This window comes from Falco biarmicus, chromosome 10 (genome assembly GCF_023638135.1).
Source record: "Falco biarmicus isolate bFalBia1 chromosome 10, bFalBia1.pri, whole genome shotgun sequence".
NCBI classification, from domain to species: domain Eukaryota; kingdom Metazoa; phylum Chordata; class Aves; order Falconiformes; family Falconidae; genus Falco; species Falco biarmicus.
Genome location: NC_079297.1, coordinates 20036104 through 20062260, shown reverse-complemented (window position 1 = coordinate 20062260; position 26157 = coordinate 20036104). Strand labels below are relative to the sequence as shown.

Below are 26157 nucleotides of genomic sequence, written 5' to 3'. Positions count from 1 at the left end.
TATAAGAAAAATGGGCATGCTAGTATTTAAAGGATTAATTTTTTTACTCATTTTTGTCACAGAAGATGATCACAGTCAACCACTGCAAAGTCTAAGTTCTTCATAGAATTTACAGAAAATTATTATGTTTTAGCAGTTTCCTTTTGTAACTCCTCAGTTTAATATTACAGAAATATGAAAGCTATAAATGTTTTTTGGAACATGGTAGTAGAGTATTTCCCTGCCTTCTCAGGATTACTCATCAATTATGGAAAATTATTCATTCTACATCTGAGCTGAAGTTAAACAAAAAACCAAACAACAACCGACCAACAACAAAAAAAACATGGCTTTGGAAAGCTAATTTAAAGAATTTGTCCTTTTTGACATACATTTTAAACAAGACCTCAATTAGAACAGCCCATTACACAGTAAGGCACTTTCATTTTCACCCTCAGTCAGTCATAATGAGCCACACTGGTCTCCGTCATGGTCCTCTGTGCACACACTCCATATAATCGTGCTCGCCAGCCTATTTCAGTCATATAACAGTCAAGTAAGAACATGTGCAGTCAGTAACACTTAGAAATAACAGGCCAGGTTCATCACTGGAGTCAGTGGGAGGGCGTTTGGCCCATTAACTCAGAAATATAGGAAGTTTCGTTACGGAGTAACCACTTTGCAGAATCAGACTATCTTGGTTCATACTCTTTCCTCAAGGCCCATACATAGTGCTTGTTAATATCAGATGGAAATTTCAAATCAAAAAGCAAATATTCCCCTTATGAGAATGGAATAGACACTGTTACTGAAAAGCCCAGCTTAACTGTGTTTGGCTGTGGTCTGAAAATCACATCCCATTTACCACATAAGCCACAAGCAAATTACTGCCTCCTCCTGCATTATAATTTCCAGGTAAGAAAAATTGAAATTATAATTTTAGCTCCCATGATTAAGATGGATGCGTGGTGCTCACTGTAACGGGGATCTCAACATCTCTAAAATTTAGCACAGTTTACCCAAAGCATCCCTTTATCAGCTGGGTTCTTAGTTCCTTTAGAGCCTGCTGCAGCAATCTATCCCCATTCAGCAAAGTGTTTATGCATATACCTAATAACAACCACATTTAAGCAAATTCTTGAAGATAAACATGCCTTCAAATGCTTTACTCAACAGAGAAGAAATCTAAGCTTTGTCTAAAATAACCAACTGGACTGGGATCTTGCTTTTAAAGTATTTTCAGATGTTGAAAGCAAAATCATAACAAGCATAATAAGAATTTTTTCCAGTATGCATTTTTCTAACTAGACTGTAGTGAAAACAGTATTTCTGAGTAGAAAAAGATGGCTTTTCCTTAGTTAAAAGTGGTGGAAATTGTATTCTTCATTTGGTGAAAAACACCCTTCCTTCATAAAAACATTTGTCCATTATGATATTTTTAGTTCCAGAGTTTTTATTTTAAATCTTTCATGGAAAATACTAATATTATTTAGTACTTAAATGCTGATCAGTGTTTAAACTGAAGTGTAACTACTAGGATGTTAGAGAAATGGTAAATTATTATAGTGTTTGCTTCAGAGATAGGGAAAGGCCTCAAAGTTAGCTCAGTTTTTAATTTTCTGTAGCAGATTGCTGTAATGATAGGAAATACATTCCTTCAGTCAGAAGGCTGTTTGAGGACAAACTGATCCTCACCTAATTTAGAGGACGTCATCATCCTCAGCTAATTTAGACCAACGTAACATTTATAGCCTCCTATGGGAATTGATTTACATAACATAAATCCTTTAAGTCAATGGTGCGTTTTGTTTGCCTGTTTTACCAAAAATCCTTTTTTTTTATTTTCTTGCTTGCTCTTAACTAGTGTACATTTTACATGATCGCACATTCCCCTACTTCTGATTCTTCCCTTAATTCAAAATGGTTATCTCTCCCTGTTACTTTCAAAGGCAATAAATGAATTTTAACTTCAGGGAGGACAGGGAAACAAAACAATGTCAGTTGGAAGAAGATTTCTAGGTGCCAGAAGCCTACCAGTCTTCTAGAAGTATTTGGAACTGGAACATTACTTTCAAAATATGTCTACACTTAATAGCAACACACTGAATTCTCTGAAAAGTAAAACTTACAGAAAAAAAGATGCGGAACTGATAGACAGGCCCCAACATTTCACAAATCATTTTACTGTTCCTTAAAAAAAAATACATCAGTTCTCCCTAGCAATGTTTCTAATAAGAAACAAAACCAAATACACACAACCAACATGTTCACAGGGATTAAACTTTGCTTTTCTACCACTCAAACAATGGTGCTTGTATTGGCAATGGCAATAACTTGTAACTAGCATAACTTCATTTAAATAATTTTATACCTTTTATGGGCTTATCACTGAGCATTTTCAGAACATAATTTTACATTGCTGAAAATCCTATTGTCCTGGAAATAAGATGGAGTCAATCAGTGGTGGAACGCACCCAGTGCAGTTAGACCTGGGAAACTCCAGACTTTGACTTTAGTGAACTACATCAAAAAATATTGTACCTTGAGTTTCCTGCTTCATTAGGGGATAAGAATGGGCAATGTACTGCATTAACATACATAACCTCATGTTTGGCAATATTGTTTGATTTATAACATTTACAATCTGCTTAATGCCATTGCATAAATACATAAATGCACTGCTAATTTTTTTCACTGAGACATCTGCCAAAACTAAAGAACCTCCTGCTTGACTTCACAGGGAATGTGGTCTGAAAGCAGAAAGGAAGCATGAAAGAGAATAATAATGTAGTTTTACTCTAATGGCTGCTCCTGCTATAAAACATACATAAACCTTTTGCAATCTCATACAGTTTTTATTGCTCTCAAAAAAAAAAAATCATTCTGTTATACATATTTGCTATACTAGAACTGACAATGGATGGAGCAAACCGGTTTCTTTCCCTTTAGGAAAGCACTTGGTCACCTAAGAAACCCCAGCTAAGGAAAAAAAGAGCCCTGACCTGGGCACAGGATCATTTTACATCATGCTGCTTGAGATCAATGTCTTTACTTGGCTTGTAACAAATTGCATAAGCCATGTCAGTGCTGGGTGTTCTTCAACTTTTGATGACTTTGCTGTCTTCTTGACTCTTTGAATTTCACCAGTGATCCTGTGCTCCTTACAGTAGTATTCTGTCTTTTTTCCTCTGCAACTCCCATAGCTCAGTTAAATTTTGGGGTGCCTCAGCCCCCTGCTAGACCTGTTGTAGCAATACAGCTAAGGAGAGTGCTGGAGGGACAGCTTTCCTTGAGAAGACCATGAGCTCCATACCTGGATCTCCCTGGTGTGTGGTGAGCACAGGACTGGAGAAATACCAGACAGAGTGGCTGAACGCCGCCCCTCATCGGCTCTCCAGGGACCAAGGAGACACGAGTGGATCGGCATAATGCAGAGAAACCTACAGTACCTAAAAAAGTATGCATTTTATAAATTGCCCTCTGCTGTGAACTCTTCATCTAAATTGCTGGTGCTCTGAGGTCATTCTGTCTGCATAATATTTGGGTGCCTTGTTATTTGCTGATGCAATAGGGAAAAAGGGGCTGGATTTTCCCAGCAGTCACTGGTACGAGCGCAAGAGACTGACAGATACGTGGTCACCAGCAAATTGTGCTGATGTAAAAGTTCTCTGCCAATGTCAGAAAACACAGAGGTAAATCAGTTCCCAAGGAGATTTTGGGGGATAGCAGAAAACCTACAAGGCCTCCCCCTCCTGCTGAAGTCAACAGCTGTTCAGGAAAGGAAAACAAGCACTTGCCTGAAGAGAGGATGGGAAATTCAGATGGCACTGGTATGAATCAATCCAAGCGTGGCTAATGAAACAACAGGTGATTTCCAGTGCCATTCCACCTTTTCAGTTCACACATTTCTGTTTTATCAGCTAATCCAAGCTGAAACTGCAGCCTTGACCCTAACTGGGGAGCAACAGATAGGCTGTCACCCTCATTCGGTTTTCCCTCCCTCAGCATGAAACCCAGTGTAGCAGTAGTAAGACGTGTATTCCAGCCTGACAGGTGGAAAAAAACAAAATGAAGCCCCAGAAGAGCTACTGAAATAAAAAGTTGCTATGAATTCTCAATATTCAAGGGTGGGAAAAAAAAGGAAAAAAAAAAAGAAGTGTAGCTGCAAAGCCAGCACTAGACACATATACATAAACATGGAGCCCAAGCTTCATATTTTGGGGTTTTTCTTACCTTGCCTTAGGAGTCCTAAAGCAGGCAGAAATTCTTTGCCAGATTCTCCTTAGGGTACTGATCTTACTTCTGTTCTTCCCTTTCACCTAGGTACCCTCTGCATGATGTTCCAAATTTCTTCACCAAAAGGGTTGTCAAGCACTGGAACAGGCTGCCCAGGGAAGTGGTTGAGTCACCAACCCTGGAGGCATTTAAAAGACACAAAGACACGGTGCTTAGGGACATGGTTTAGTGGTGGGCTTGGCAGTGCTAGGCTTATGGTTGGACTCCATGATCTTGAGGGTCTTTTCCAACCTAAATGATTCTATGAATTATAAACTTAAATGCAAACAAGATATTGCAGATTTATCAACCATGTTTCTGTGATGTACAAATCTGTTCTCTGAGTTCAATACTCAGTTATACTTCAAGGGAATTTCATTTCTAATTGGGTATCAAACTATGTTGTTATCACAGCTGAAAAGCAGTGATTCAGTAAAAAATTCCTGAATATTTGATATTAAGTCATACCATTCTCAGTAAGCACTGCAATGAGCTGTCTTCAGAAGCAATAGGACCAACATACCAGCACAACCATTTTGCTGAGCAACTTTTACAATTGAATGTTTAACAGCCATTTGTGTATAAAATAATACATTCCATAAAAGTTAGGCATAAAGTATAGAAACATCTATCCTGAATATTCTTGTTTTCAAATTAAGACTGGCTGGCCACCGTCACATCATTATTGAGTGTGTTTTGCGGAAAAATCTGAGCAATCAAATTTTCATAAAAACAATGTTAATGAAAAAATAATTTAAAAGTCAAATATATGAATATTGTTTAAAACCAAATGGCAAATATGTCAATGCAAATATGTGAACAAAGAATTCCTCAGTTTTTCTCCAGTCAAGAAGCAGGCATTACATATAATGTATCTGGCCAAATGCATTCAAATAATAGCTCAAATGCTGAATAATCATGGTGAGTCATAACATGAATAATCCTTATGTTGAAAAAGAAAAAAGAGAATCTACTTCAGTGCAGTTCTGTAAATTAAGAGCTAGAAAATTCAGCAGGGAGAAATTACATGCCCTGCTGTAACTAACACACTGTCAGAACTTCCAGAGTTACAGTTTTCTATACTGTAGCATTAGTCTGATTTGGGTTTTGCAATATAATTTTACAACTAACTGCCCTTTTCCTTACTTCAGTTTTCCAATCAAGTAAAATTTCCCTCTTTCCCTATCCCCTTCCCTAGGGATCACTACCTTAATTAAAATTAACATACAGTCTATAGTATAAGGATACTTATATGTAAGTATATAGAAGTATACATTTATACTGTATGTAAGTATACATAATTATATAGATATAGATATACATAAAGATAGATAGATAGATATAGATACATAGGTATATAATAAGTACCATATACATGGCTTGTAAAAGTTTTCCACTCTAGGGATTGCCTAAAATGGAGCAGAGAGTCACAGGTATTCCATTTATCATTACAAAATTATAAACAAGAACTTAAAAATATATCTTCAGACTTTTCATGGCTTTTCTTTATGACAGCCTTTCCAGTATGCTTCCTTCAGAATCAACTGTTGTATCTCTATGGTAAACCAGCACAAATTTGTCAATATTTCATACAGGATTAAATAAAATTGAGGTGGAATTATGAGAAAACACTGCCTTTCTATATAAAGACAAAACTGGGTAGTTACCTACTCTAGAAAGGACAATTATACAAACAATACATACTCTGGAATGAGAGCAGAGCCCATCACCTTGTGGAGCCAAGGAAGCATATACTGGATGTGAAATAAGAAGATGGGGAGTAGAGGGCATTTACAAAGAAACATCCACATTTAACAACAACAATGCAGTACAACCAGGAGGGATCTAGGAGCTATATGGAAGATGCTTTGTAAGACGGCATCTTTGGGGAGTGCATCTATTTGAATAGTGAGTGAGTCACAGGGGAGAGAATGAAATACTCCTGACAAGCATCATTTAGGGAGACAAATGCAGATGTCACATGTCTCTGTGTTAGAGGTTCTGATTTCAATAGGCTCAGAAAAGAACATTTTTTGAAAGTATGTGATTTTGCTCGATCACTTAACTAACCTAAAAAATAGGTATCTACCTTCATTTTCTGATGTTCAGACTAGAAACATTCTTTTTGTTTGATTGTGATTTTTTGGTCTTTTCTTAATTGTTTTTGTGTCGTTACCCATTGCAGATAGCTATGAAGAACCTGAAAACGTGCTTTAACTTATTCCAGGGATAGAGAAGATAAAATGAATTTAGCTATTGAAAAAAAATAAATCACTGTTGCTTTTGAGATCGAGTCTAAGGATTTTAACTGACTGACTTACTTTGAAATCTCCAGTTGAAACCTATATATGAGGTAGCAAAGAAAGGAAATCTGGGGGCAACATTACTTACAAGTCTTAGTCAAGAAGAGGCCCCAGATACATCCAGATGGTGCACGGCATTCACCCCTGTGCTATGGGCCCATAAATTTCCAAGGAGCACAAGAACAAAGAAGAGTTCCTTCTCACCACTTCCATCTTTGCTCTTCTGTGCTATAAGATCATCATTGTCTTTCTGAATTTTCTGCAAAGTAAAATGCCCACCTGTGGAGTGGAGAACAAGATAACACTAATCATGCACATACTGGTAAAAAGTCTGTCTCAATTTGCAAAATCCAAAATATTCATACACTATGAAGAAAATATGCTAAGCCCACTGTGACGCTCAGGGTATTTAATGTCATGCTGCATTCATTGGCTTCTTGCTGTTCAAGTTCCATACTATTTCCCTGTTTGAATTTCTGACCAAGCAAGCATCTCTGCATCAATAGGGAGCTAAATCAACCATATATTGCTCTATTAAAGCCAATGAATTTTCTTGCTTGCACTCTTTTAAGGGTCTGTCTAAAATCAAATTTTAAATGCAACTTGCAGTTGACGTTAAAAATCATGCTATAGATGACAAACTGAAAAACATTCTGAAAATCCAACAATTAGTATTTTTCTGTATCTCATCACATGTGTACCTGCTGTACTTGCCCAAGTTAAATATGACAATGTTTGTACACGTAAAAATATTGCATGGCTCATTTTAGTGAATTTAATGTAGCTTTCTTTAAAATTTATCCTAGTTATACATATTCCTTTATAAATCACGTTGGTAATATCTTGAAAACCTATTTCATCCCAAGTGGCAGATACAGGTTTTAATTGAGAGAATTTATGGGATTGGACAATGTTGGGTCTCAAATAATAAGGCCGAAGTAAAGTAGATCATTTTCATCGTAGTCCTATAGCAGAAGGTAAATGAGTTGAGTTTTTCCTGTGGAGGTCTTTACAAAAAATGCCAGGAAAAAAGGGTGTAATAGTTCACAGTAAGAGAAGTAAATGCAGTATAATTGAACTTCTATTTGCTATGGCACGTATTTTGTACAGGTGTCAGGTCCTTCAAGCGTCTAGAAGAGTCTGGTTCATACCAGCTGTGGGTTTTACAGTCAGTGTTACTAGCCTGAGAAGAATCCTCCTTCTTCACCAAGGTTATTTAACTTTCAGCTATAAAGCCTCATCTTAGTCATAAGCTCTGTCTCAGAGTCTCCACATTTCACAGTAGGCAGTGCCCATGTCATTAATTTACTGAGTGTTTATATAATAAATTGAACACCAAACTTACTACAGCCTAGGAACAAACAACAGAAGTTTGGTTTCCATGTGGAACTTGTCTTCATCAACTAGACAACACAAAGCAACCATTTACTTCTAACTTCTATGTCAGTAAGGTAAACACCATTTGAACCTGCACCTCAGCGTAAGCCTGAATTTAGGGACACTGTTTCATGAACTTTCCCAGGCAGAAGATGCTCGGTTGGCTCCTCTGAAGTAATTACAGTAAAATTGTTATCTTAATGTGTTTTCAATTCTTTGAATACAGTTTTCTGGATATTTTTAAGCAATGGTTTTTTTTAAATGGTACTTTAAAGACAATTTAGGTCTGCATGGAATATTTTGTTTGCATGCTGCTTGTAAGGTTTTACATTTGGTAAAAGTTAGGAACAGAAAAGTGGATTAAGTGTGTTAGTGGATACAAATGTGTTAGGTCCAGCAACAGTGATTTCAAGTTGTGTAGTTATATCTGTGTTAGAAAGCTGGGATACGCATTACCATTAAAATACACTAAATTCCTGTTATCACTATATACAATTTAGAATCTTATCTAAATTTCATCAATATTGTCTTTGCAGTAAGTTATACTGGTGAAGGAAATGCAATCATATGGTTTTCTTGCTAGAAGGTACAGAATACCTTTTTTTCAATTTATTTTTTTATATAGCTGCATTTACTGTTAGAGATGTCAATAAATTGCCTTTTTCTTTGAAAAAAAATTGCAGTTGAAAAGATTAGGATTTTTCCCTACTCTAAAATTTTTACTTGCTGTCATGAAGAAATTTTTAAGGCAGACTACAAGAATGTTCTAATTCTTGTGTCCCCATTTCTCAAAATATCAAAATGATGTTATGTGCCTTGTTGTCCCAGATTGTCTGTCGGTAGATTGCAGGGCATAATATATCATTTTATGGTAACCCAGAAATAAGGAGCTACATGCTATCCTTGATTGTAATACCAATACTACTGATAGCAGCTGGGTTGTAGTACTGTGGCAGAACATAAAGCGTTCGGGTTGGATTAGCTCTATAAGAAAGTATGTAAAATATTTGCTGCACCTTTGATATGTGCAGTGCCCCAAGAGTGCTAAGTAACAACCATCAGCACTAAAGATAAAGTGATTTTATGTGCACTGGCACAGAAGCCTCTAGAACGGCTGTAACAGATTGGATTTCCTCAGGGTCTGACAACAGCCAAACCTCATGTTCAAGTACATCATTATATATTATCTGTGTTCACGACAGTGTTCACTGTAGTTACCACTTCTATCTTAATGTTTTAATTTTAAATTAGGCTATAGCCTTTTCACTATTTCAAGTGGCTATCTTCTGTACGTGACAGCACAGTTTTCCAACAACCTGCAGTTACTTAAATGCCATATATATTACATATATATTTATATATATATACATCATATCATACATACAACCTTTATAAAGTCTATCCTACCCCACAACTAAAATACCTTCCTTTCCAGGCTGCCACAAGCTGAGCAGGCAGCCGTGGGAGCCTTCCTTTCAGAAAGCTGCTTGGGCATTAATATGAAACCTAAGGTGCCACATTTCACATTCAGAATGATTACCAGATCTCATAGCGTTCCCAGAAGAAAACCTTGGTGCTTCTTAGGAAACAAATTTGCTGCCCATCCCATGGGTGACGGCTAATACAGATACTCGAGTCTACCTGTGACAGCTGCTAAATAGAAACAAGCCATCACCTGGCTGCCCTTTGCCTGTGCTCCTTCATAAGGTCCTTACAGCAGACATCCAATTCATAACAATACTGCCGCTGGTATCAGGTGCCTGGGCAGTGTATGGAAATGTTGTTATATTTGTCCATTAATAGAATTACCCAGAGGTGTGAATAATTACGAAAGCCCTTATGCTTTCCTAGATGTTTCATCCATTTGAAAACAAACAAGAAAAGGCTTGGGACTGTCAGGTTAGATCCCTGGAATGCTTTACAACATTAAATAATTAAGGTTCTCCACTTTCACATCCTCGACAAGAGTGGCTGAATATGGATATCAGTTGCTTCACTGCACTGTGAAATTTAAATAGTGGAAAACGCATAGCTCTCAGGCCGGGTTGAGATAGTCATCTGTCACCAGGCAAGAACTGAGCAAAGTTAGGCAATCTGACCCAAAATGAAAGCCTGCTCAGCTAGGACTCATACAAATCATGACTTTGGGAGAATGTGAAGCTGGTGACCCAGCATTTCTGATAGCTAAAGATTATTAAGACTTAAAGCTCAGGTTTCCCACAGCCGTAACAGCAGAAGAAGTAGGATAAAGTCACAGGCATTGAGACAAAGCATAATGCAGTTCGTTTCTGTAAAGACTTGAATCGATCTGCTGCAAATGCCTACCTCTGCTAAGTTTGTGATGCCTGCAGAGCACGACCACAAGTTGCATGCTTGTAGGCTTCTAAAGGGAACAAAAACTGTAAAGTTTTGAAAAGTAAAACTGCCATAATCATCTTGAAAGTGCCAATAGGATCTCTACAGTACCTACCCTTCCCAAAAACAAATACATAAACAAGGATCAATAAACAATCTCTTTTTTTAGAGCAGGTTAAGTCATCCCGAAGTATTCCTCATGAAATTACTAACCACTTTTTAAAAGATTTCAAAGGGCCCAGTTAATTATTCACTAGCTGTGCCTGTATCTCCTAATGTCTCTTCTCCCCTTAAGTATCATTCTAAGTGAGATATCCTTCCATTTGGCTGCAGAGCTTTACAAGTGCTGGCATGTGGCTCTGAAGATCCCTTTCCCGTCTGTTCAAAGCATTTTTATGCTCCTGGGCTGAAAGCATAGTTGTTCTACTCCGATTTCTTCAAATACTCTACTGAATGCTTAGCTTGACTCTTGTGAGGAGGCTTGCTGATACCAATGTTACTTTTTACACAGACATAGAAGTGTTTGCCTATCTGTCTGCTTCTATTCCCCAGTTATGTAAAAGGGCTATCACTTTTCTCACTGCCTAAGTATTGGAAAACAAATTTACGCATGACAGTGAGTTGCTCAAGTACCACAAAATAATGGTATGAGTGCTGTAGCTAGCTTCATTCTGTTATTATTAACGTGCCAAATGAACAGTTTATCAGAGATGATCTCATACAGTCAAAAGAATGGAAATTAGCTACCGCCTGTGGCTTTAAACTGAAACATGAACATAATGCACAGGAATGCATCACTCTTAAAAGTGCCTCTCTGTGGCTGTGACAGACAACAGGGAAGACGATGCAAATGGGTTTAAATGACTGTATCTAAAGCCATTGTTGCTTTGATCTAGTTGAAACTACCCAGTATTTTAAAGATCATTCACATATTAAGTGGCAGGTGTGTATTTCTGCTTCTTATTAGAAAAAAAAAAAAAACCAAACCAGCTGCTTTCTGTGAATTTAGCTTTGGGAGCTGGAGCGTTCCAGTTTCAATCTGCATTCTGGGACAGGTAACAGAGACCAATTAATCATGAAAGCTCCCTCAGATGGTCTCACCTTCTTTTGTCTTTGAACAGCACGATACAAAATAAAAATGGGTCATCAATGCATGAGCAAGAGGCTATGATATCCTATCCTTGAAGAGATGTTATACTTGCAGCATTGACATGAGATACAGAGAAAAGCAATCCTCTACTCAGTGCAAAAGCCTATCATCTGCAGGTGGGTATTGTTTGTTTGTTTTTACAGGCAGCATTAAAATATTTTTTTACGGTAAGGATGTTGATAGCTTTCAACACTGCAAATCCTGGGTGAAATGAAAGAGCTGGAACACGGAACACTGAGGAACAGATTAATTCGCTGCTCACCAACAATGCTCACTGTCAGTAGGAGCTGTGAGAAATAAGGGGATTTTGGTAATAAAGGGGGCCAAATGCCTGCAACAGGGTTTACAGGCTTGGAGCAACAGATGGATAAGAAAAGCATGTTTATGGAGAAAAAAATCAGCTGGAAAAATGAGTAATTAAAAAAAGAGGTAGAAATGGAAGAAATTTGTTCTAAGAGATATAAAGCCTCATTATCCTTCACTTGGTTTTCATGAAAAGAGCGAGGAGGGACTGTACACAAAACAAAGGGGGAAGAGAGGCAAATAGAAGTCAGTTCAAATCTCTGACTCGGCAGAAATCAGATAAATGCTACTCTACAGCTTTAATAGCAATAAGAGATTCCTTGGGATTGACAGAATAGGCAGAAGTAGTAGGATGAAGTCAGTGTTATATTTATTTTGGCTATCAAGAAGAGAAAAAAAAAAAAACAAAACAGAACTAGAAGGCTCTACAAGCATGATTTGAATAATAAGAATAGCAGAAAATAGTTGGCATGGAACATTTAGCAAATTATACCTAAACTGCAGACAGTCAGCATCTATTTACCCACAGAGAGCATGCCTAACAAATCTCGTACTGCCTCATTGAAGAAGCAGCAATAACAGAAAAGATTTTACAGGGAGGGAATCAGTGGGTATAATTACATGGCCTGCAGAAAACACTTTTGACAGAATATAACCAGCTAGAAGTTAAACATGAATAGGGGAGCAACCACAACAATCAAACTTCAGTCAATGCAATGTTACGGTGGAAGAGAAATAGTAAAGAACAGGAATAAATTAAAAGAGATCTTATTTTACAGGACACCAAGGCACTAAAGGGTCTTGAATGATATGGCATATTCTGCACTGTTCCCAGGAAAACACTTAGCAATGTGCATGGATGAGAATCCCAAGAGAGGTGATGTTTTGTGTTTAGCCAGGAATAAGCCATGATCTCCTCCCCAAACACTTAGAAGTAGGGGGGAGAATAAAATAGAAAAAAAAAAAAAAAAAAAAAAAAAGATGTTTTGAGCATATGAGGTTTATAGTCTTAAATTTTAAGGCTGAAAGAGACTGTGATGAATTATTCTAACTTCGCATAGAATCTCACCCAGTAATTTCTGGCTGGACAACCACATTTCTAGGAAAAATACTTACTTAAAATACTTCAACAAATTCACTATGTTCATAGGTTAATTGTTCTGATGGTTAATTACTCTCAGTGAATCTTAAATATATCCTGAATTAGTCTGTCTCCAGTTTTCGAACTCTGGTTTTTGTTGTATCTTTGTTTGATTTCAGTGTGCTGTGTAATCCTCTCCCTGGAGGTCTACAGGTTTAATTTAAGTTACCTTATCTTGCAGTAGGTTGAACTTTAGTTTCTCATTATTGATCATGATTTGAGACTCCAAATAATTCTTGGAATCTTTTTCCCATTCTTCCCAAATTTCTGATTTTTTTTCTCTGAATTGTGTACACTGTGTGTCCACATAAATTAGACACAATTTACTAGTAAATGCCTAATCAGTAGAGAGTGACAAATCTTATTAAGAAAAAATAAAACATCAAAGCAATTGCAGATAACATTTCATCTTGGTATGGACCGTAAAGTCACGTCTCAAGCCCTGAGAATGACTACAATCTGGCTTCTGGTGGAGTTCACCCCGATGCGGTTTCTCCCGATTTTTTACACTTAATCAGAAGAGAATTTGGGGCAACTACACAGTTCTGGTTAAAGAAAGCAAAAGAAAAGAAAAAAAATGGACAACACAGAAGGTTCAAGAGAGGATAACTAAGACAATAAGCCCTAACGACCCTAAATGATAAGCGAAAGAAGGTTAAACATGCTGTGGAAAAGAAAAGATTAATAGAAGACCTGGCTGATATACAAAATACCTTTAGGGAACAGAAAGGATAAATTTTAGTAGACTAGCTATTTAATAGAGGGATATGCAAGCATGATTAATTAATTAACATCTGTATTAGTTAATGAAGATGAAAAGCTTTATATTATTGCTGAGCTGTTTTATGAAGAAAAATAAAGGTAGCAGGCAGCTTTATACTTTTTAATGCAGAAGTTTAGCAAAATTACTGGAGCCGTCTCCCTAGGCTGTGTAGGCATAGGGGTTGGCATAACACAGGCATGGCAATGGAGGAGGGAAAGGGGACAGAGCTGCTTCAGCAGGGTAAATTTTTTATATAACACAAGAGCTCTTTGTTTGGAGAGTTCATTTTTGCACCTCTGCCTTCAAAATAAGTGTAACTATCTTCCAGTTAACTCAGGTTTGAGACTCTCATTACATAAGGGAGTTAGCTTCTCACTGTTCCTAAGGAAATATAAAATATTCCAACTCTCTAACAGAAAAAAACCTCTGAGGATGATTATTTATTGGAACATATTGCCCACGGAGGTTGTGAAATCTCTGTCCTTGGAGGTTTTTAAGACCTGATTAGACAAAGCCCTGAAATGGCTTCATGTGAATTCAGGCTTGGCCCTGCTCTGAGCTGCAGGTTGGACTGGAGCCCTCCCAAAGCCCTGTCCAATGTGAACAAATCTATGACACCATAACATAAAGGACAATTTTATAACTTAAATAATAGAGAAGCTATGATTCCTGATACATCAATAAGGAAAACTTTAACATAATTTACCAAAATACGATATATTTAAATATTAAAAAGCAGGTAACAAATAATTTAGGATAATTTTGCTGGGAGTAATGTCACACATTGCAGTCTCTGAGATGTTTTAGTGGGTCTTGATAACTATCATAAAGCTTATTGAAGCAGATGTACTTTTCAAGCAAGAGGCTGATTTATATCAAACAGAAGCTATAATCTCCTTAAGGTCTACTCATTTGATTTGGAGAGGTGAAGACTGGTTTTAAACGAAACTCAGTTTAAAAGAAATATTTGGAACTTACCTTTCTTTCTCCTTTGATTGTGAAATAATTGGTTTCCTTTCAGTCACTGAAATTCAGCATATTGCTTATAAAAAAATACTTTTGCTAACCAACTTTTGTGATTAATGGATAGAACTCATTAGATGCTTTATACTGTAAATTAATATATTGCTTTATATTGTAAATATATTATTTAAAATATTATATCTATACTACATTAGATGCTTTATAATGTCACAACATCTACAACTTGTTGCATGTATCCCCTTTTGATATAAATTCGAACTCCTACCCACTTACATTTAGAGTGGAATATTACCACATACGCCTAACAAAAATATAGGGCCCAATTAGATCAATCTCTCCCTCCCTCCCTCCCCAACTAACGCACAGCTGTTTAACCGCCTGTACCTGGTCTGAACAGATTTTGATCTAAATACAAAACTTCTGCCTCCAGGATCACCAATGTAAGTATATGCAAGTCCCTTTAAAATCCTGCACAGAAAGCAAATAGAAATGAAGAAGTCATTTATGTTACAATGCCATTTCCAGCACTAAGAAATGTCACTTTCATCGTCACTGCCAGCGTGACTTGAAATGTTTCATCTAAACTCATATTGAACTCAGGTTGCTGACAGTCCTCCTTGCTCCCTCCTACAAAGTCAGCTTCCCAAATCCCCCTCTTTGTGTGGCTGTACTGCTAGACAAGCCCCCACCTAATTACCCAAGATCGAAGAGGCTTTTTCACCTCAGCTGTCATTGCTGTAACAGCTGATAATACATTTTTTCCTAATATCTTCTAACAAAGATATGTCGGTAGATCAGACACGCTCCTCACAAAACAGCACAGTTCAGCCATGCACCACTATACAAATTAGCATCCCTTCTCCTGCTAAACATCAGGAATCTTAGTATTACAGTACTCCGCATTTTGAAGCTGTACCTCCGTTGCCAAAGCAGGAGGCTCTGGGAACACAATCTGTACTCCTTTCCACTAAGGGCTCTGCCATTGCAGTGCATGGAAGAGGTCCCTCCCTGGAAAGGGAAAGGACATCATTCTGGCCAGGAAGAAACACTGAATGGTGACAGCAAACAGCATGGGATGCAAAGATATTTCTTGGTCTACCCTCTTGCCTAACTGAGAAGGTTCCCTTCAGGTTTGCATCCGAGGCCATCCCTTTTCACAGTCAATAAACACTGCTAACAGGTGGCCGATAAATGTTATAGCATGGTTTCACACAGTAGTAACATAAGGATGTGTGTGGACGTGTAGCATCCCTCAGCTCAAACGGACCGGATCCAGCCTTCTGTTCCATCATGCAAGGATCCTTGCCACATGCAACAGCTCTAGTCAAATCAGACTGAGCAAGAGCTCACTTTGCAAGTTTTGCACAGCAAACTGAGTTGCAACGTATCCGAACTGTATGCATCTTCTACATACAGCCCACTGGATTTTGTATCTGGGATCTTTTTCTTACCAATGTGCACCCACAATTTAAATGATTATACTGATATACAGTCATTAGACAGAAATTGCGTCTGATCTGGTCCATCTTTGGCAAGATTGAAGATCAGAAAGCAGGCACCACATTTGCCTCTATAATACTCTCCTGAAAGGAGAAAGTCAAAGCCAAAGTCTTGCAGCAGAGAAAGTCAAAGCTGAAGTATAAACGTATAAACATAAAGAATGTAGAAAGGTAAAGGGCCCTTTTTTAACAGGTGAGGAATACAGTAAGAGAAAAGATGCACCCATGCTAACAGTACAACCTGAAACACTTCACAGCATTTCAAAAGCAACCTGTGACTTTGGGGGTTGGGCATAAACAAGTTACATCTTCTCTGAACTATGACTCTCTTTTCAGTCTGGTTTTCTCTGTGGGTGATGCCCAGACACAGATACAAAGCAAGAGACAGCACTTTCAATGTCAAATAAGATTCAGTTGTAAGACTTTTTTAAAACACATTCAACCTTTGTAAAACTATTTCTAAATATTTTAAATAATCTAAAATACTGCTAGCTAAAAAATTTTGTCTGACTGAACATAGTAATTAATAGAACCACGATGACATTATGACTGATAGATGGTCTACAGTTGAATAGACTTTAACAGGATACTGCCATAGGAGAGAAAGGCTGCTGCCAGCCATTTAGTTATTTCAGTTCTACTGAGCAAGACACATCCAAGAGCTTTAAATATGATGACAATCCAATTTTAGCTCCCAAGAATCAGTTTCAAAGTAAACGCCTTGGACAGTGAAGTCAACAGAAAACATTTAGCCACTAATTCTGTAGAAGTTTTGTAGTTATTTGGGGGTTTTTTTAATCCCTAAGAGTGCAGCAATGACATATAAAAAGAAAAAATGGCTCTGGATTTCTGGAACTAACCCAGGACACCAGGATTCTGACAATGAGCTCCTGCACATTTTTGTTAAAGCTCCTGTGCCTCAGGGAACAGCAATAATCTCTCTAGTAACCAGAACTGTCTTTAAAAGCTACTTTTGTACACGTCAATTTCTGAGTGGAGTACCATTTGATCTAGTGCTCATTTTTAAATGCACTGCAATTTAAATACAAACTCATGCAATAATCTTGACACTACTTTTTTCAGGGCACAGAAGCCTAACAGCAGCAGTACCTTATTGGCTGCCAATACCTGTGCCATGATGTTTTGCTAAGATAGAATACATAAAATCACAATGGAAAAAACCAGAAGATGATGCTGCAACTGCATTGCTTTTGTAATGAAATAATGATTAAAATGTTACTGCGGTTGAACTGTATGTATTCAGCTCTATTTGTAAAAGAATTCCATTGCACAGATGCAAGTTCACTGATGAAACAGGGAAGAAAGCTTTTCTCACAGAGAAATGTGATAATTCTTCACAATAAAATTGCTTGCTTCTGTTAGGAAGTTTTAAGTCTGGTTTCATAAAACAGAAAACAAATCCTTATTAAATATATAGTCCAGTTGAATGTTGTTGTCTTTTCTCAGGCTACAGTCCTGCTGAAGTCAAATCTCTCTTTGAGGAGACTGTCAAGATTTAGTAGCAGAACTTTTTTTTGTAATGGAAAGAGTAGAAACTTGGCTCATTAGTTACGCCATTTTTGTGTCAGTGTGACATCCGCTGGCAGGTAGCGGAGAGTAAAACCTATCAAGCAAGCAGCTCAAAAACCTGCAGCATCCCAGAGCTCTACGTTTATGTAACCTCCTATTCCAACAAGTTTTACCAACATTTTTGCCCAATGTGAGCCTCAGAGTGATATATGCCTAGTAAATACTTTTGAGAGAGAAAAAGATATTAATTAAAAGCAAGCAATAAAGTCAGAGTTGTTTACTACTATTTCTCCAATAATTCTCCTTTTTTTAATAAACAGAACGGAAAGCGTAACTGGTTAGATAAAGTTTTGCAGCAACAGTAGTGGCTTAACAATTCTCTACCAGATGCTGGTGTGGAAAAAAGAGAGAGATACAGAGAAACAGTTTCATGGTTAAAACACTGAACTCATCAGTTGTTCCAATGTTTGTTTTCAGATTTGCCAGGGTTTTTTTCTGAGAGCTTGGGCAAGTGAACGAATTACCCTGCATTTGTAAAAGAGAGAAAGTAATTTGTCCCTCTCCAGTAGTTCCCTGTCTCTCTTGAACCAGGGAGCCCAGAACTGGATGCAGCACTCCAGATGCGGCCTCACCAATGCCCTGATGCTGCAGTTCCATGGAACAGGAGGGCAATGCAATAGCATCCTGCCAATGAGAGGGGCAGCCAAATCCCCCTTCATCTCCCACCGCATCGCTTAGCTTTGTGTCAGCCTTGATGGTTGCCAGGACTATCCAAAACACAATTCAACTCAATGACCATTCTGAAAGCTAACTAGTCAAAACAAAACAAGATGCCTTTTTTTTTTTTTTGTCAGGTTAGTGAATCAGATAATGAAAAAAATCACCACAGACTAGGCAAAAGGAAAGGGAGGACAAGAGATGAGGGAGGAGAAAAAGACCATGCGTTTCTCATGGCAGCAAGCCAGCAGATCAGCTTGGATGTCTGTGAAAATGCAACCTGACAAACATATATCTTTAGGATCCCAAAATAATTCTCTAGAGCAATGGTTACTCCAAGTAGCTATAGTTGTAAGCACAGAAAAATAATCTTTTTAATCATTTAAAAATGGTCAGATGAGGGAAATTTAAGTCATACTTTTTTAGCTACTGAAGCAGACAGATGATGCATCCAAGCTTCTAACCCACTTTTCAGAGAAGAACCAGAGGGCTAGACGCAAGCTGGTTTCTCAAGCTGATGCACAGTATTTCACTGTCAGGAATGCCACTTAAATATTAACCAAAAGTCTACATCAGTCTTCCTACTGTGAGCATGCAGAACAGTGGAGAGATTGTACTTCAGCTGACGTTTATTTATCCTGCATGGAATTTGAAGTAAAACTGCAGCTGAATGAAATCGTGTGCAATCTGCCATCTGTGTATTCCACCAGGAGTATCATTCTGGATTGTTTAATTTTGGGGAAAAAGTCAGACAAGGATTGTGGCTCCAAGGGTGAAGCATGTACAGACTTAAGGAGGTGATATACTTGTGTTTTAAAGTGCACTTTTGCTATTTTTTGTTGGGGCTTTTTATTTCTGAGACTATCACAGCTGTTTCACAGACTCTCTAAGCAGGTCTCTCTGTTTGATGTTTTACATTTTGTAAAAGAACTTTAACTGTGCTATTCAGATTTTTTTCCCAAATTGATCCCTACTCTTCATAAACTCCCTTTTCAGCCTTTGTACTTTCTTCCAGTTACTCAGTAACATTGGCTGTTGTCTAGGAAACGCATCTTGTGTTCTCCTGAGCATCCCGGCACTGTTAATGAAAGAAATCCCTTTGCATCTCTGGGTCACATCATGTTAATTCAGCAACTCTGTGTGAGAGCCAAGCTACTGATTTAGTGTGCAACCTGCAATGCAAAATGCTCTTTATAAGGCTACCAGAGTGAAAGAGCTACCATAAGGAAACCTTCCTCACAAGGCCTCACAGTGGTTAGCTATACAGGGAATTGCACATATTCAGACAATCACACGTATTCAGAAAATCACATCTTCTCATACATACCAAGGACAACAGCAAAATATTCAGCAACTGGAATGGCAGTAGGAAAGGCCTAGAGTAGTGATATTTTCCTCAAGACAAACTCCATACATCCCCTTCAGACTGCTATGTATAAGTCTATATAAGAAATCAGAAGAGGATTTGTGAAGTTTTGTTGTACAAAAAAAATCTTACAAACAAAAAAAAAAATTAAGTCCAGACCTCAGCACTTATTTAATGCTTTTTCACCTTGAAGTGTAGCAAAGCTCTACTCAGTTCATCCAGCTTCTCCACCTTTGAGCAGAGGAATAGGTCAATTCATCCAATAACACAAGTAAGACTAAGCAACAGCAGAAAGCTGGCAGACAGGATTGTTGTCTGGAACTTGAGTGGCACCAACCAGGCAAGTTTAGGCAGACTAGAGCCCATCTTCATTTGTTGTAGTTGTTGTTGTTTTGTTTTGTTTTGTTTAATTAAATAGAAGTGATGCTTCCAAGGTCAAACTGCCAGGGAAGGATGGTCACTGCCAGCTCTATGAGTCGTATTGTCAAATCACGGGGTCCAGTTGGTCAAGTTGATCTTTCAGCTTCAGTATTTCACAGAGCAGTGGAGGCTATGACTAGCTGAAATCCTTATCTGGTTTAATTACAGGCTTTGAAGTCCTGTAGGAACATGATTTTCTCTGGGCCAATGAAAAATCAATTAAGAGAGTAAACCTCCAAAATTCACACCCAGCTCAATGACAGTTCTATAGAAAACTGCTCAATATCAGCATCAGCATCAGTGAAACTATGTATTACTTTGTGGCTAAGAAAGGTTATTTGCTAACAGCCTAGATGGAAGAAGAATGCTATTAAAAAAAAATTATCTTTAAAAAAAGTGGTCTGATGCCCACTTGACTTAAGGTATTCCCTCAAATACAGATGAACGGCTACAGAACTACTCCCAGCTGTTACTATACTTACAAAGCTGCATGAGAATTGAGACTTTGGTGATATAAAGGTGATATAAAGACTTTAAGAACAGGTAAGACAGGAAGGTACGCAGGCATCCTTGTTAAACTTTTCACTACTGTCACAAGCAAGCAAAAATACAAATTAAAAACCATATTGCTGTATATCAAGACCACTCAGCTTCCTATGTCGTCTTGGTAGCAATGAGTTGTGATTGTGAATGCCTCATGATCCCTTATTGTAGGATGGGATGTGGGATACTGCATCAAGGAGAAAGGGAGGTACATGCTGGCCATTAGAAAGAGTGGTCTGTGCCAACTGAAAAGGGAAAGATACCCACAGACTGTGCAAAGGCTGAAGATGGGGAGTGTTCATTCTAGCCCACTGGCAAAAAGACAGCAGATGCCTCAAAAATGTGGCAACAGAGAGCAGGAACAGATTTCAAATAACTCCCTTTTGTACAAACACATTATTCGTTGTCTGTACCTTACTGACATCTTCTCCGTGATTTTTTTTAATGATACACCATGCTTTTGGTCTTTTGCTCCAGGGAAAGCAAGCCCGCATTAAGATGATAATAAAAAAAAAACCATAATCCTGGTGATTTATAGTCTCAAACTGAGATGTGTAAATGATCTGCTCTCCTCAGAATATTAAAGCTATTTGCTATTCAAACCCAGATCTGATTTTTGCAGAGGGCCTCTCATATTAATTGAAGGTCAGATCAATATCACTATTTGTAGGGTGTTTGGAATACATGCCAGGAGACATTTCCATATTAAAATTCAATAAGACATTACACCAACAAACTCACTCTTGCCTGAGGTTAACCTTAAACAGGAAAGAGATATTTCAACCCGTTAATCTCATTCTTCCCCATATTAGCTTGTCATGGTGTTGGGCATGGCTTCCGCCTTTGCAAATTTAATTTGTGTCAAAGCTTGCAATTTTCATTGCTTGCTGTCACTACATTACGATTCTTGTCTTCTTTCTCCCAGTTAAAGAGCAGTATGTAATTGGAGTGGTTTTCACTATACAACACTTGGCAAACTGGTCCCTACTCACGATGCAATGAAGACTCAGCCATGCTGTCACACTTAATACAGTCAATGACTCTGCACCTCTCCCCAGATTTTCTAGCTGAAGATTTGCAACAGCAATCAAGATCTTTACCTAAAACTGATGCAAGCCAAACAGATGATGATTACAGCAATTGCTAGTTGATGAACTGGGACCCAAATGTTGCCCTTATCTTGATGTTCATTGCAGTCAGACACGGTTTCCCAGCCATCAGTGTCTGGTGAGTGAACAAGCTTGCCTGGCCTGGAAGACAGCCTGGGTGACCTCAGTGGTCTTTTACATTTCTATCAACAAGAAAAGTGCACTGGGAATAGAATCAGAAACGTGAACGCTGTCCACTATAACCCTTAAAATGTGTCAAATGTATTTTCCACTTCTCTTGTTGAATATGAATGCACAATCAGGAGGCCCAGGTAATGAGATCTGCAGGTTTGCTTCTTACATAAAATGCTCATCAGTATTTTATGTTATTAACCTTTGCAGTAAAAGATCATCAGGTCCTTTTCCTCTTTCATTAAAAGCTTTTCAGACAGAAAAAAGGGGTCAGTTCATCCCAAGTATTGTGTCCCCAGTGATTTCAAGCAGCTTTCATTATTATTTTTTTTTCTTCCCTCCCTATTCTTATTCATTCCCTATTCATGCATACATGAGGTAAAGCAGATGTCATTTGCTTTTGGAAGCCCACCATCCCCAGTTATAATGGCCAATAATCATTTTGATCAAGGTTAATGATCAGTTTCAGGATTTTCTATTTCCCTTGTATTACCTTGAAACAAGTGGTTGCATATTTTTTGTCTCCAAAATGTTACTGCTTTTTAAAACAGATTTTCTTCTTTAAAAAAAAGGTGCCTCTGGTTCTAAACTCTCTAAGAATTTAAAGATTCTTAGAATACCCGCAAAGTCCCAATACTGCATTCATTAGTTCCCTAGTTTATAGTTCCAAGAAAATACTATTTCACCAAAGATGCAACAACTAACTTTGAAGCAAAAATGGAGGGAAAGGTCTCCAAAAGAAAGCTTCAAAATGCTGCTTGAATTTTATAGGTGACATCTGTGACAACTGATGACAAGTGTTTTTCACCTTGGATCCTGTATCATTTAACAGGAAAGCATCACTGATGTGAAATGCAGAACTGGAAGGTAATGTTACAGGAGACTGAAGTCTCAGAAATCACTTGCAAGATAGGATTCACATTTAAAAGCTAGATGTCAAATATTCAGTGGACTTAATAAATTATGACCACAGAAGCAACGGCAGCTGTGCTGGTTTATGGAAGCTCATAACGTTCATATGAATGAGTATTTTCCCCTACAAGTTATTCCTATGAAAAGAAGGTATTTCCCCTTGGAAAATGTGTGAGGGGGAATATCTGCTTCCTCCTGCACTGGACAGATTTTCTTCTCTTTAGAAGAAATAACATTTAAATGATGGTGGCAGTTTTCTTTGTTAAAGGGAATATGAGAGAAGGGGTTGCTTTGAAGTGACACATTGTTTAACATGTTTCCAGCAAAGTAATTTTGAGAATGTTAATGAAAGCTTATTATTCTACAGCTAACATCAAATTAAAAAGCAGCAACTGTGAAGATTAGCAAAACTTGGAAAATTTTGTAGTACATAGGAGGCAGCTTCTTGAACAGTCTGAAAGCAGCAGGGTTCCGAGATGAACCTCCTAATGCTACACAGGGACAACTTACAGATCTAGAACATCAGTCCAAAAAAATATCAGTCTGCATAATACTCTTATTCTTACTTAAGAGCACTCGTTTAAGTATTGTATTCAAACACAATGCTTCACACACCCAGAGCTATTTTATGCTATTACTTGTTAAAGAAACTGAGCAGGTAAAAGCATCAGGCCACTTCAACAAGGCTGAGTATCCCAGAAACAACAGTCCAGAAGCACATAGTAACTCTGATACGCCTGAACTGCATAGCTGCACAACTGAGCTGCCAAACCTGATTACAAAAGGTGCTGTACAAACACAACTTTTTAATCTAAGAAAAGGGATAACACTGGGGTGGCAAAAAGCAGGGCAACATCTGAGAGAAAACCACCCGAGCTTCCAATTCTGGTCAGGATTCAGAGGCATCATGGCCTCATAAAAGTTTTACAAAAGCATTTAGAGGGATTGAAGTTGTAACGATGTTTATAGGGAGCTGCTCAACAGGGGGGAGGGGGGGGGGGAAGAAAAAAAAAAAAGCAACAGTGTGCTTGATTTGAAAGAGATGCTGATCAGAAGCATAAATCAACCATTTGATAGGGGGAAAAGGAAACAGATTAAAGTGATGAGAGAGGCTTGAATGTGAAGACACACATTTCTTGGATAAAGGAAGGAGGTAAAATAACCAAAGACACAGGCTAGAAAAACAATCTTTTAGGGAGCATATTTTGAAAAGATAAAAGACTGCATTAGTAAAGGTCAAATGAAAGGATGTGGCATTAACCAAAACATACGTTGAGAATTTTAAGAATTTTACCTTGCAAATATACGGGGGGGGAAAAAATCATACCTTCAAAAAACAAAGATACAACATCTGCAACTGAGCATGGCTCACTGCTGAAGTTGGAGAAGGCTCTGCCCAAACAATCCAAATGTAGCTGAGGATTCTACTTTGGGGACAGGAGTAGATCCCTGCCCTTTACCTTCTGCATCTCACTGGACAGCTTTGGCCAGCAGAAAAAAGCATACTCTTGATGCAGAACACTTTACATCTTCCTAACTAGAAAAACTGTTGAAGAACAGTTATTACCATTGGTATTTCTGTTGCAAGACGCTATTTCCAAGACAATCACAAACTCTGGCCAATGCAGCCCACTTCCTTTGCCTCATACCAGTTTGTGCGCAGGGAGGATATGACACACTCTTGGCCCATACGGAGCAACGTGTGTTTCCTTTCACTTTGGCAATTTATAACAGTAACTTTTACTTTCTACTCTGAAGACACACATATTTTAATGATTTAAGGTAACTTCTAGTTAGATGATCTTGACACACTTACCTTGGAGTAAAATAGTGATGTAAATTCTCTTGGCAATACTCTACCTGCTCTTTAGAAAAATGTGAATAAATCAGTCATGTACTGGATAAAGTAGATCGCCTACAGCCATACAAAGAGTTATTTGTAGCCCTTGATTTGCTGTCATACATTTCTGAGAAGATAAGTGTTCTACCTTTGGAGTATCTCATCCACAAGCTGATGTTATTTATAGAAACAACAGAATCTACTGAAAATACAAATAGCTGTTACTTGAATGTCTCATTGTAGAAGACAATCTTTCTTCTATCAAGTTTACCTGCTCTTAAGATTAAAAATTTCTGGACTACCTTTGCCCACAAGGTCTACTTGATATGATACAGTAAAACCATGATTTATCATGAAACTCAAGATACGTTAGTTCAGTGGGGAGGTGTCTTCTAAGTCTGAACTTTCAGAGCTGAAAGAATTTCGGTTTGCTGTTTTTTAAAGAAGGTATTTATAGCCTATATGGCTGTAGGGACGAAAACCTGAGTGAATATTAAGCATGAAAAATCTACTAATTAGAAAACTGAAATGCAAAGCTGTTCTCCAGAACCAGATGTGGGCCGATGGCCAGATTTGACCAGAGGGAACAGGTTTCCCAGAGAAGTTGTGGATGTCACCTCCCTGGAAATGTTCAAGGTGAGGCTGGATGGGGCTTGCAGCAACCTAGTCTGGTGGAAGGTGTCCCTGCCCCTGGCAGGGGGGTTGGAACTAGACGGTCTTTAAGGTCTCTTCCAACCCAAGCCATTCTATGATCCTATGAATGTTTAGCACTGGTGGCACTGTTGATATTACACAGATATCACCTGTAGAAGCTCTTTCAAATTTAGGATGCTTATTATCAGTCCACATAAGATTGCACAGTAAGGCAGGCACAGGTATGACCGAGTATAAACATTAACGCCTCCATGGGTTTAAAGATAATCTTAAAGTGAAATGGTAGCCAAGGAGTAGTTGGGAACACCAGGTGAGTGTTTAGAGAAAACCACAAACTATTTTCTTGGCTATGAGTATTCCCTGCGCTTAGTTCCAGCCACTACAGTGCTCTGCACAACCACATACAGAAAAGCAGAACTTGCATGGTATCTATGGCAATTTCCTCTCAGAGAAGCAGGGATTTGCCAAATCACACAAACAGCTTAATAGTTTTACTTATTTTTATCTGTATTTGCTCTTAGCACATAATTAATTCTATTTTCAAAATGCATGTTAATTTTGAATAAGATTCCACATGCAGATTGTTAGGGAGGTATTCAGAGCATAATCATGCTCTTCCACACTGAAAAAAAGTCAGCTGTGGGATGAGGATTCATATTCTAACACTGAGCCCCAGCTGTGCCAGGAGCTAGAGATGCCAACCAAGAACTGAAGATAATTTTGTTGTGGAGAATGAGAGGAGACCTGGGGAAGGGAGGGAAGAAGA

General features: G+C 38.0%; 1 long non-coding RNA gene across 1 annotated transcript in view; it reads right to left on the bottom strand.

Annotated features, from left to right (window-relative positions):
* The window catches only part of LOC130156438 (uncharacterized), a 33629-nt gene extending 9890 nt beyond the window's left edge, over positions 1 to 23739 (bottom strand). Inside the window, exons 1-4 of the long non-coding RNA XR_008824424.1 lie at positions 19929 to 23739; positions 19704 to 19817; positions 6646 to 6836; positions 4213 to 4393 (exon numbers count right to left, since the gene is read on the bottom strand). This is a non-coding gene — a long non-coding RNA (uncharacterized LOC130156438). The remainder of the gene's footprint in view (positions 1 to 4212; positions 4394 to 6645; positions 6837 to 19703; positions 19818 to 19928) is intronic.
* Positions 23740 to 26157: the final 2418 nt, after the last annotated feature.